The 9,556-nt window shown below is 41.3% G+C and overlaps 1 pseudogene; it reads left to right on the top strand.

Annotated features, from left to right (window-relative positions):
• The first annotated feature begins 371 nt into the window (after positions 1 to 371).
• LOC122000825 lies at positions 372 to 1,632 on the top strand (annotated as a pseudogene).
• Positions 1,633 to 9,556: the final 7,924 nt, after the last annotated feature.

The raw sequence follows: 9,556 nt of genomic DNA, 5'->3' as shown, positions 1-9,556 counted from the left end.
ATGTTCTTGGACTCAAAATTTGGAAAAACTTTACCATATTGTGAATGTATTATATCAAATGGCACCATAATGTGTTTGATTTGACCATGGAATCGTTGGCCTGTAGCAAATTTTACAATTTAATTTCTAAGTGAAAGTGCAGAGATTTGCAGGCGCGTACAGCAGCAACCTGGCGTGGTGGTGACGCCACTCCGCTGCATGAGACGGCTTCGTAAGAATCAGATACAATACATCAGTCAAGAGTCAAAAGCTGGCAATGGTCCATTTGGAGACAGCTGAGCTTGCTCACCTTCCCATTCAGCCATTCTTTAATAAAAACGCGTTGAAGCAATCTATCACTCAGATCTTCTTCGCCTATAAAAGGAAAGGAAAGCCATCGACTCATTCATACAATCCTCAGCTAGCTCAAGTAATCTGATATCACAATCCTCAGCTTCTTAATTCTCTATCAACATGAAGAGCTGCTACCTGTTTCTGGCGGTTGTTTGTTCTCTCCTCGTCATTGCCTCTGCTGGCAACTTCTACCAGGACTGTGACATTACGTGGGGCGATGGACGAGCAAAGATCCTCAACAATGGCCAACTCCTTACTCTGTCACTAGACAAGACCTCCGGGTCTGGCTTTCGAACCAAGAATGAGTATCTCTTTGGCAAGATTGACATGCAGATCAAGCTTGTTCCTGGGAACTCTGCTGGCACCGTCACCACCTACTATGTAAGTTTTCAGCTCGTCGATATGTACAATGGAGACTTGTTCATTCTGAAGCATAATTATGTGCTAATGGGGCATATATATTTTGAATATGCAGTTATCTTCTGAAGGGCCAACGCATGATGAGATTGACTTTGAGTTCCTGGGCTACCTCAGTGGTGACCTTACACTCTCCACACCAATGTGTTCACTCAGGGCAAAGGCAACAGGGAGATGCAGTTCAAGCTCTGGTTTGACCCCACCATGGACTTCCACACCTATTCCATCCTCTGGAATCCTAGACATGTCATGTGAGTAAAACTGATCCAACATGCTGCTATGTTTTATCTCACTATATATATATATCAATCTCTTGCTCATCATGCATGAATCTTAAATCATTCTTCCAGCTTCATGGTCGATGGCACACCAATTAGAGACTTCAAGAACCTGGAATCTAGAGGCATTGCTTTTCCTAAGAATCAACCCATGAGGATCTACTCCAGCCTATGGAACGCTGATGACTGGGCGACCAGAGGGGGCGCAGTCAAGACTGATTGGTCGAATGCACCGTTCGTGGCATCATACCGAAACTTCAATGCCGACGCTTGTGTTCCAGCTAGTGGTGCCTCCAAGTGTGCTTCTAATGCAGCTTCCAACAACGGCGGGTGGTGGAACCAAGAGGTGGATTCAACAACCCAAGAGAGAATGAAGTGGGTTCAACAGAATTATATGATCTACAACTACTGTACTGACCTCAAGAGGTTCCCTCAGGGCCTGCCTCCCGAGTGTTCCATTGCCTGAGAGAAAATATATAGAGGACAACCGCTGTGAATGTGATTCTTTGATTCATTTTAAATTTTTTATAGCACGAGAGCAGATACTGTTGTTTTGTTTATTGTCAAATAAAATATGGTTTCTATTTGAAACTTTTTTTTCGGATATCTGACAATAAAAAGCATCAGATTGATCAGCTTAATAGAACTGCTAATATTATTAAATATTCTAACCTATTAGACATACAAATTATTTAGTTTTTCGTAAACAATCTTTTGTGTAATATCAACAACATTTCAGATCTCATAGTATAGATTTATCCAAACAAATGAAAAATATATGCCCAAGAACTTTGTATAGAGAAAAGATCAAGAAACAGATTAGCATATAGATGAGTAATTGTTTATCAAATTCGCATTTGAAAAGATTACCATTTTTTAAATCAAGCTAGCTAGTGAAATACACGCAAAATCAAACTAGAGCTTTCAATAAAAGAAACAATAAACTAAAATAGACAAACTGATTGTTTGTATTTTTTTCTTTTACAAATAACGTTACTTGTACTCCGCCCCTGGAATAAAAGGAAGCTCACTTTAATAGGCGCAGATATACATACATACGGATTTAAAATTTTCTTCTCCATTATTTTCTCCTCCTCCTCCAGTTAACTTGAGCGTTAGAGTAGTGAGTTCCATCTCGAAATCCATTTTAACCTCTTGCCAAGTGCTATAGGTATTTAAAGAGCCCTTCTCAATATCAGATCACCAAGGATTTGTCCTTGGCAATTACTCTCCGTTGACTCATTCGGTAACCATTTTAGATAGGAACAAATTGTCACCATTTGTAGGAATTCATCTAACCTGAGACATAAGATGGTGGAAATCAAGAAAATTGATGAGAATTAACATGCCACGGTTGGTGCAGCGGGACCGACAAGAGGGTAGAAGTGAATTGTCTGTAAAATAAAAATACCCTCCTTCTAGCCGGTCCAACACGGTCCAACACTATCTCCCCACGAGCGGCGTTACTTTGATTCTCTTCTTTCCTTGCAGACGATCTGATCCGTTCGGAGGAGGCTCGGGTAGGGCTTCAGTTCTTTTGTGGTTGTTGGGATTTTCAAGCCGCAGAAACCGCTTTTTGCGTTGCAGAAATCTCGAAATCCCATGCCACCGGATCTGTGCGAAGAAAATAATTTCAAAAACTTTATGTGTACGAATTTCTAAACCTAGATCTACTCTAGATCTACATGGTAGAGAGATTACCCTTGATGCGAAACCCTTCGCTTATCCCGTTTGTCCTAGTTTGCCGGATCTCGAGAGTGTTCAAGTGGACACTCCTCTATACGTATCCACACGAAAGATTAGGTGGAGAAAAACCAAACAAAAGGTGTGCTAGCACCTTTGAAGGTTTGGCCAAGGTGGAGGAGAAGGAGAGAAGAGAAGAGAGGAGGAAGAAGATGGAGTTACACACACAAAATGAAACTCCCACAATCACATTAAGTGGCCGACCACTTCAAAGGAAGAGGTTATATACCTCCATGGAATATCAAGAGTCACAACTCTTGATCTCCCTCATGAGGTGGCACACACATGTGCTAACCTTGATGATGTGGCACATCATCATTAGTCCACTTAATGTCAACTCACAAATGATGTGGCAATGGTCAAGTCAAACTTGATATTTCATCTTCTTCTCAAGTCAAGTCAAACTTGACCACTTCTCTCCCGTGGTTGATCAAATCTAACCATTGGTTTAAGTCAATTTTAATTTAATGAATCTCTATTCATTGAATTAAATTGGCTCAATGAGTCTAAGTCCAAATTAGACTCATTTAACACATGAACCAAATTGAGTCCAACTCAATTAGTTTACTTTGGATTACTCTTAATCCAATATGATTCATCACATGAACCTAATCCTCTTGGTTCATCACATAAACCTAATCCTCTTGGTTCATCATATGAACCTAATCTCCATCTAATTGCTCTTTGTGTGTGACCCTATAGGTTCTTGTAACGTTGGCAATGCTCCTAAACCCATTTAGAAGCATAAGTAATGAGCGGTATCTAGCAACACATCATTACTACCCAAGTTACAAGAATGTTGAGATCCAACATCACCTTGTGACTACTAATTGTGACTCTTCACAATATGTGACAAGTGTCCTTCTATCCTAGACATCTAGATTGATCAATGTGAGGCATAGACTGTGTCATCCTCTAATCAATCTAAATCTTGAACTCCAAGTAGACTCACTCAATCAAATGAGCTCAACATCTCATATTGACTCATTTGGGCATGGTCATGCACTTAGTGGTCTCACTCTATCAAGAATAATGATGTCACTCCCGTCATATAGGAGGGATAGATCCCATCTACATCACTCACATCCCTTCGCATAATTTGTTACATACCCAGTAATCGCCTTTATAGTCCACCCAGTTACGGGTGACGTTTGACGAAGCTAAAGTATGCAACTCATTATGTAGGGAACCATAGTGACTTCAGGTCCAAGGACTAATAGTCATACTAATAACCACATGAGAAAGTATATGACACTCATATAACGATCTATGATACTTTCTCATGGCGGGTCATTCAGTATACATTCTCCAATGCATACCCATGTGTCAACTTGATATCTCTATATACATGACTTGTGAGATCAAGTCATCGAGTTGACCTACATGCTAGTCTCGTCGCATTAACATTGTCCCTGAATGTTAATACTTGACTAGGAATGATTAAGAGTAATGTTCCCTATATCATCTCACTATCGATTCAACCAATCGATTGATATAGGTAAGAACCTTCTACTCAAGGATGCTATTATACTTAGTTATTTGGCACCAATACAAGTAAGTATAATAACCATAAACAAATGCCTTTATATACATAAGAAATATGATACAATGAGTACATACAATAATCATCAAATGATTGACTCTAGGGCTCTAACTAACAGTGGTGGTGTGGCCTGGTCATCCTTTCCGAATTCCTTCGTTCTGTAGATCGGTTTCGGTGACACCAATCCAGAAGCGGCAATCGTCGGAGGTATCTGCGTGGAAACGACCTGCTAGCTGCCAGGCCATAGCAGTTCCTGGTGTTGTGCGTCGTCGACTAGTGGAAGGTGCAAAACATCGGTGCCCACCTCTTGCTCCTTGGATGAGCGGCCGCCACCTACTATACGGCATGTGGCCGAGTCTCTTGGTATGGAGTGGCTCTCGACTGAGACCCTTTAGGTGGTTGATGACTGCTCGGTTGACGCCGCTTGGATGCTCCTGTGGGCTCGGTGGTCGTCTCCTTCTTCCTTGTCACCTGGACTTCTTCTACATTAATATATTTATTGGTCTTCTTTTGGAGATGACGAAAGTCCTTTGGCGGTCACCGAAGGAGCGATCGGAAGAACTCTCCCTCAGTGAGCCCTTTGGTGAAGGCGTCCACCAACACATCTGAGGAAACTGCTGGAATGTCCATCGCCACCTGATTGAAGCACTGGATATAGGCCCTTAAGGTCTCTCGCGACCCTTACTTCAGTGAGAACAGATTCACGCTCGTCTTCTGATGACGGCGACTACTAGCAAAGTGATATAGGAATGCCGCTGGGAAGTCCTTGAAGTTATGGATCGAGCTGTTCGACAACCGTTTGAACCATCATTGCGTCGATCCAGATAAAGTGGTAAGAAAGACTCCGCATTTCACCCCGTCCGTATACTAGTGAAGGGTGACCGCATTGTCAAACTTGACCAAATGGTCGTTGGGATCAGTTGCTCCATTGTACTCTTTAATCGTCAGCGGGGTGTGATGCTTCGGTAGAGGGTCATTTAGGATCCTCTCTGAAAATTGTTGATGGACCCGGTCGGGCGAGTCCTCTTCCCTCAGCGCTTTTCCCTTTCGTGCATATCCCGCACTGGCGCTTCATCCAAAGAAGATCCCCGGTCTCTATCCGCTCGACCTCTTTCTTCTATGGGAGCCCATGATAGCGCGCGGTTGAAGGGGATTGGCGCATTACGGACACCCCCCATAGGAGTCGATCGGTCTCCTATTTGGCTCCCGAGCGGAAAGTTGATCCGCTCGATCTTCTTTTTCTCTTCCAGCCTGTCGACCTGTTGCAAAGGCAGCAGGCTCATGCGTTGGCCGATCGACCAACGCTTGTTGCTATTGCTCCAATATTTTCGTCACTCGAGCTTGTATTAGTGCATCGAGATCCTCTTGCGTCAGCGTCACTGTTGTGAGTCATCCGACATCTTCCATCTTCTTATTTGGATACATCTCACGTTCCCACAGACAGTGCCAAAATGATCCTGTCCGAATGAAGGAAGTTGGAAAGTCGGGGATGGGGTAACTACCGACGGGATGAAGATCTTGTAGGAACGATGCGGCCGGGGTAGAAGGGGGGGTTGAATAGCCCTGAAAAATCAAACACAACCCTTTCTCGTACGATTAAGCTAACACATAAAAAATAGATTAAACAGAAAATAAAGCATAAAAACGAGGCACCGAATTTGACTTGGTTACAACCGGGGAGGTTGTTAATCCAAGGATGAAGATCGCACTAAGAGCTCCTTCAGGCGGAGAAGCCTCGTTTACAGCAGTGTAAGCACAGAAAGACAGAAGCTAATCTAAACAGTGGAAGCACACAAGTGTTGTTTACAATTTCTGAACTGATGAAGAGCTTCTGGACCAAGGCTATATTTATAGCCTTGGTCGGGGCGCCTGGAAGGGTTCCGGGCGCCCTGGGGGGGATAAAGTTTTATCCCCCAACGTTCAGATCACGTAAATCGCGATCTTGGTCAAAATCAGGGTCCGGGCGCCCGGAAGCATTCCGGGCGCCCCGGACAACTCCGGGCGCCCCGGAGCAAAAAGTCAACTACGGTTGACTTTTTGTCCGGGACCACTTCTCCGTTAAGTCCCCGTCTCGGTCCGGGTCTTCTGCTTCGGATCCGCTTGATTGGGTGATTTCTGACATCCGGAATAGGGCTCACTCGAACCCATCTTCCGGTCTTCTCGAGCGTGCTTCCCTCCGGCTTGTCGTCCCTCGGAATTGTCGCGTGTCCCTTCTCGTCCACCAGCGTAATCATCCGTAGACTTCGTCCCTCGATCGCACCCCGTGCCGACCTTCGCGCTAGCTGCGTCTCTTGCTCCTCGAGCAATTTTCCGCTCCGGCTTTCGTACCTCGGAACCATCGCGCGCACTTCCTTCTCGTCCGCCGGTGTACTCTTCCGCAGCGCCTCGTCCCTCGGACGCACCGCGTGCCGTCCTTCTCGCTAGCTGCGTCTTCCGCTCGAGTACCTGTGCTCCTAAGCTCCTGCACACTTAGACACAAGGTTAGAAAACAACAGAACCTAACTTAACTTGTTGATCACACCAAAACCAACCTTGGGGTTCCAACAGATCTCAATCTTGCAAAACAAAACCAAACAAGGGAAGTGGTCCTTGACGTTGGCCCTCCAACGCTCAAGTTAAAATCAGGAAGAGAGAATGAGTAGTCCAGAAATAGATAAATCTTTCCTTTTCTCATACCTGGCGTACCCTTTTATACTTTTTTTTGTGATCGTTCATCTGCCCTTATTAATGATATTAATTACCAGAGAAAGACTTTTTTGTCTTGACTTCTGTGCATTAATGATAAATGGAGTGTTCTTCTTGGTCTTGACTTCTTCATATTTAATGATAATAGACGGAGTGTTCTCTTTTGTTTTTTCGTCTCCTCCTGTATAGTGTCATTCTTACGTCGGACGGGTGGTCCGAGCGGCTCGCTTTCCTGCCAAGTGGCTCATTTTTCGGCCGACCGAAACAACCAACTATGAGTTGTCCATTCGTCTAACCAGCCCATGATGTCCATTTGTCTGACCGGCCGGGTGATACACTTGGTCACTCCTTTGTCAATCTGGATAACCAAAAATCCACTTTTGACCGTGGCTCTTTCCGTAAGTCCCAATGTTGATCATCTTGACTTTGACTAACATCGTGAATTGATCCGTGATAGATGGACTCCCTGTATCAAAATATATATATATATATATATAAAGTTTTGATATCTTGTGCACCCGCACAGTGCGCGACTGTGCGCGCGCAGGATATCACTCGTTTTATTTTTTTATTTTTTGAATTAAAATAAATAAATAAAATATTTTTTGTAAATTTCATTTCTAGGGTTCAGGCTTTGGGTTATAGTTTTTAATCTATTTTTTTTAGATTTTATCTATAGGGTTCAGGTTTTCTAATTATGTTATAGTGTTTGGTTTAAAAAAAATTAAAATAAAATAAATTTAAGTATTTATTGAGTATTGTAATATGTTGAGGAGATATATTAATGTATTAGAAATTTATATAAGGAAATGTTTATTTTTTTAATAAATAAAATATTTTTTTTAATTTTATTTCTAGGATTCAGGCTTTTGGTTATAGTTTTTAAGTTATTTTCTTTTTAGATTTTATCTCTAGGGTTCAGTCTTCCAAATTAGATTATAATGTTTGATTTTAAAAAATTAAAATAAAATAAATTTAAGTAGTTATTGAGTATTGAAATATGTTGAGGGGATATATTAATGTATTATAAATTTATATAAGGAAATATTTATTTTTTTCATTTAAAATATTAAAAAAATAAAAAAAAAAAACATATTGATATCCTGCGCACGCACAATCATGCACTGTTTGGGTGCGCAGGATATAGGTTATATATATATATTGAGATCTTCCATCCCCGATTACTGTCAAATACGATGGATCTTCCTCTGAAATCTTGTGGGATCGAGGCCAAAAAATTATTAGGATGACGATTCAATCTTTTTGCCAGTGAATCACCGGACAAGAATGGAAGCCCACCCGAGGGCGAGCCAAGAAGCGCTTTCTCTGGGCGGTGCCGCATGCCAGCGAGGCACGTCCGACCCAGTTCTACTGCTCGTGGAGAAGGCGCTATGTCTTCCAATACATCGCAAGAGATCAAATAGAACATTGACACGTACGCTCTTCCTTTTCTACACTTTCATGGTCCCCACTAATAGCTGGCAGGATGACTAACAGGTGGTAAAGTTCACCCACTCCTAGGCCGACCTCGATTTATCGAGTCCTCATTATTTATTATGACAAAAAAGGAAAAGAAAAGAGATAGAAAAGAGAAAAAATGCCAGTTAAATTATAGAATATTAGTTTTTAATATATTTTTTCTAAACTGAAAAAAAGGCACCAACCAGTTTTTCAATCTAATAATAAATAAATAAAATTTCACTAAATAAAGAAAGTTCAAATCTATATAAAAATAACCTTATGACTTCTATCTCAAATAAAAGAATTATCAATAGAGCAGATGTATTATGAAAACACCTCGTACTAAAGACAACAAAACATAACAAAACTCTAACTACATCAAAAATCGTAGGGCACCTTAGAACAATTCGTGTAAATAAATAAAAAAAGGTTTATGAACTAAATTAATGAGTTCTTGTCTTTATCATTGTTAATAAAATTTAATATTTGTGTGTTAATGGGTTGATGAGTTGGTATATTTTAATTAGTGATAAAAGTTAATGGTTATAGAAATTACGCAGGTTCAGTGTGTTTGAAATAATGGGAATGTAATTAAGTTAGTGGATGAAAAATAATGAAATAATAATTGTATAGTAGAGTTGGTTAATGTTGACATCTCTGAGATTAAATCCTCTGTCCCCAATTTTCTCTGTCCCCATGTCCTCTTGTCGATCGGACGGATCAGATTACATCTCAAGGATGTCTTACACATCACGAGGATACTGTACACATCTTAAAGATATCATGATGCCTTGAGATATAATCTGATTCATCCAATTGACATGAAATACGGAAACAAAGAAAATCGGGGACAGAAGATTTGATCTGGATATCTCTTACAAATTTACCCTTTTTAGTTCTATTGTAAATTAGATACAGTACATGAACATCAGTCAAAAGCCAAAAGCTGGCAATGGTTCATTCGGAGACAGCTGGAGCTTGATCGCCTTCCATTTCTTTAATCAAACCGCGTTGAAGCAATCTATCGCTCATTTCCTCGCATTTTCCTATAGATCTTCTTCACCTATAAAAGGAGAGGAAAGGAAAGCCATCGACT

This window comes from Zingiber officinale, chromosome 7A (assembly GCF_018446385.1).
Source record: "Zingiber officinale cultivar Zhangliang chromosome 7A, Zo_v1.1, whole genome shotgun sequence".
NCBI classification, from domain to species: domain Eukaryota; kingdom Viridiplantae; phylum Streptophyta; class Magnoliopsida; order Zingiberales; family Zingiberaceae; genus Zingiber; species Zingiber officinale.
The sequence above is the reverse complement of the archived record's forward strand: the minus strand, read 5'-3'. Positions and strand labels throughout refer to the sequence as shown.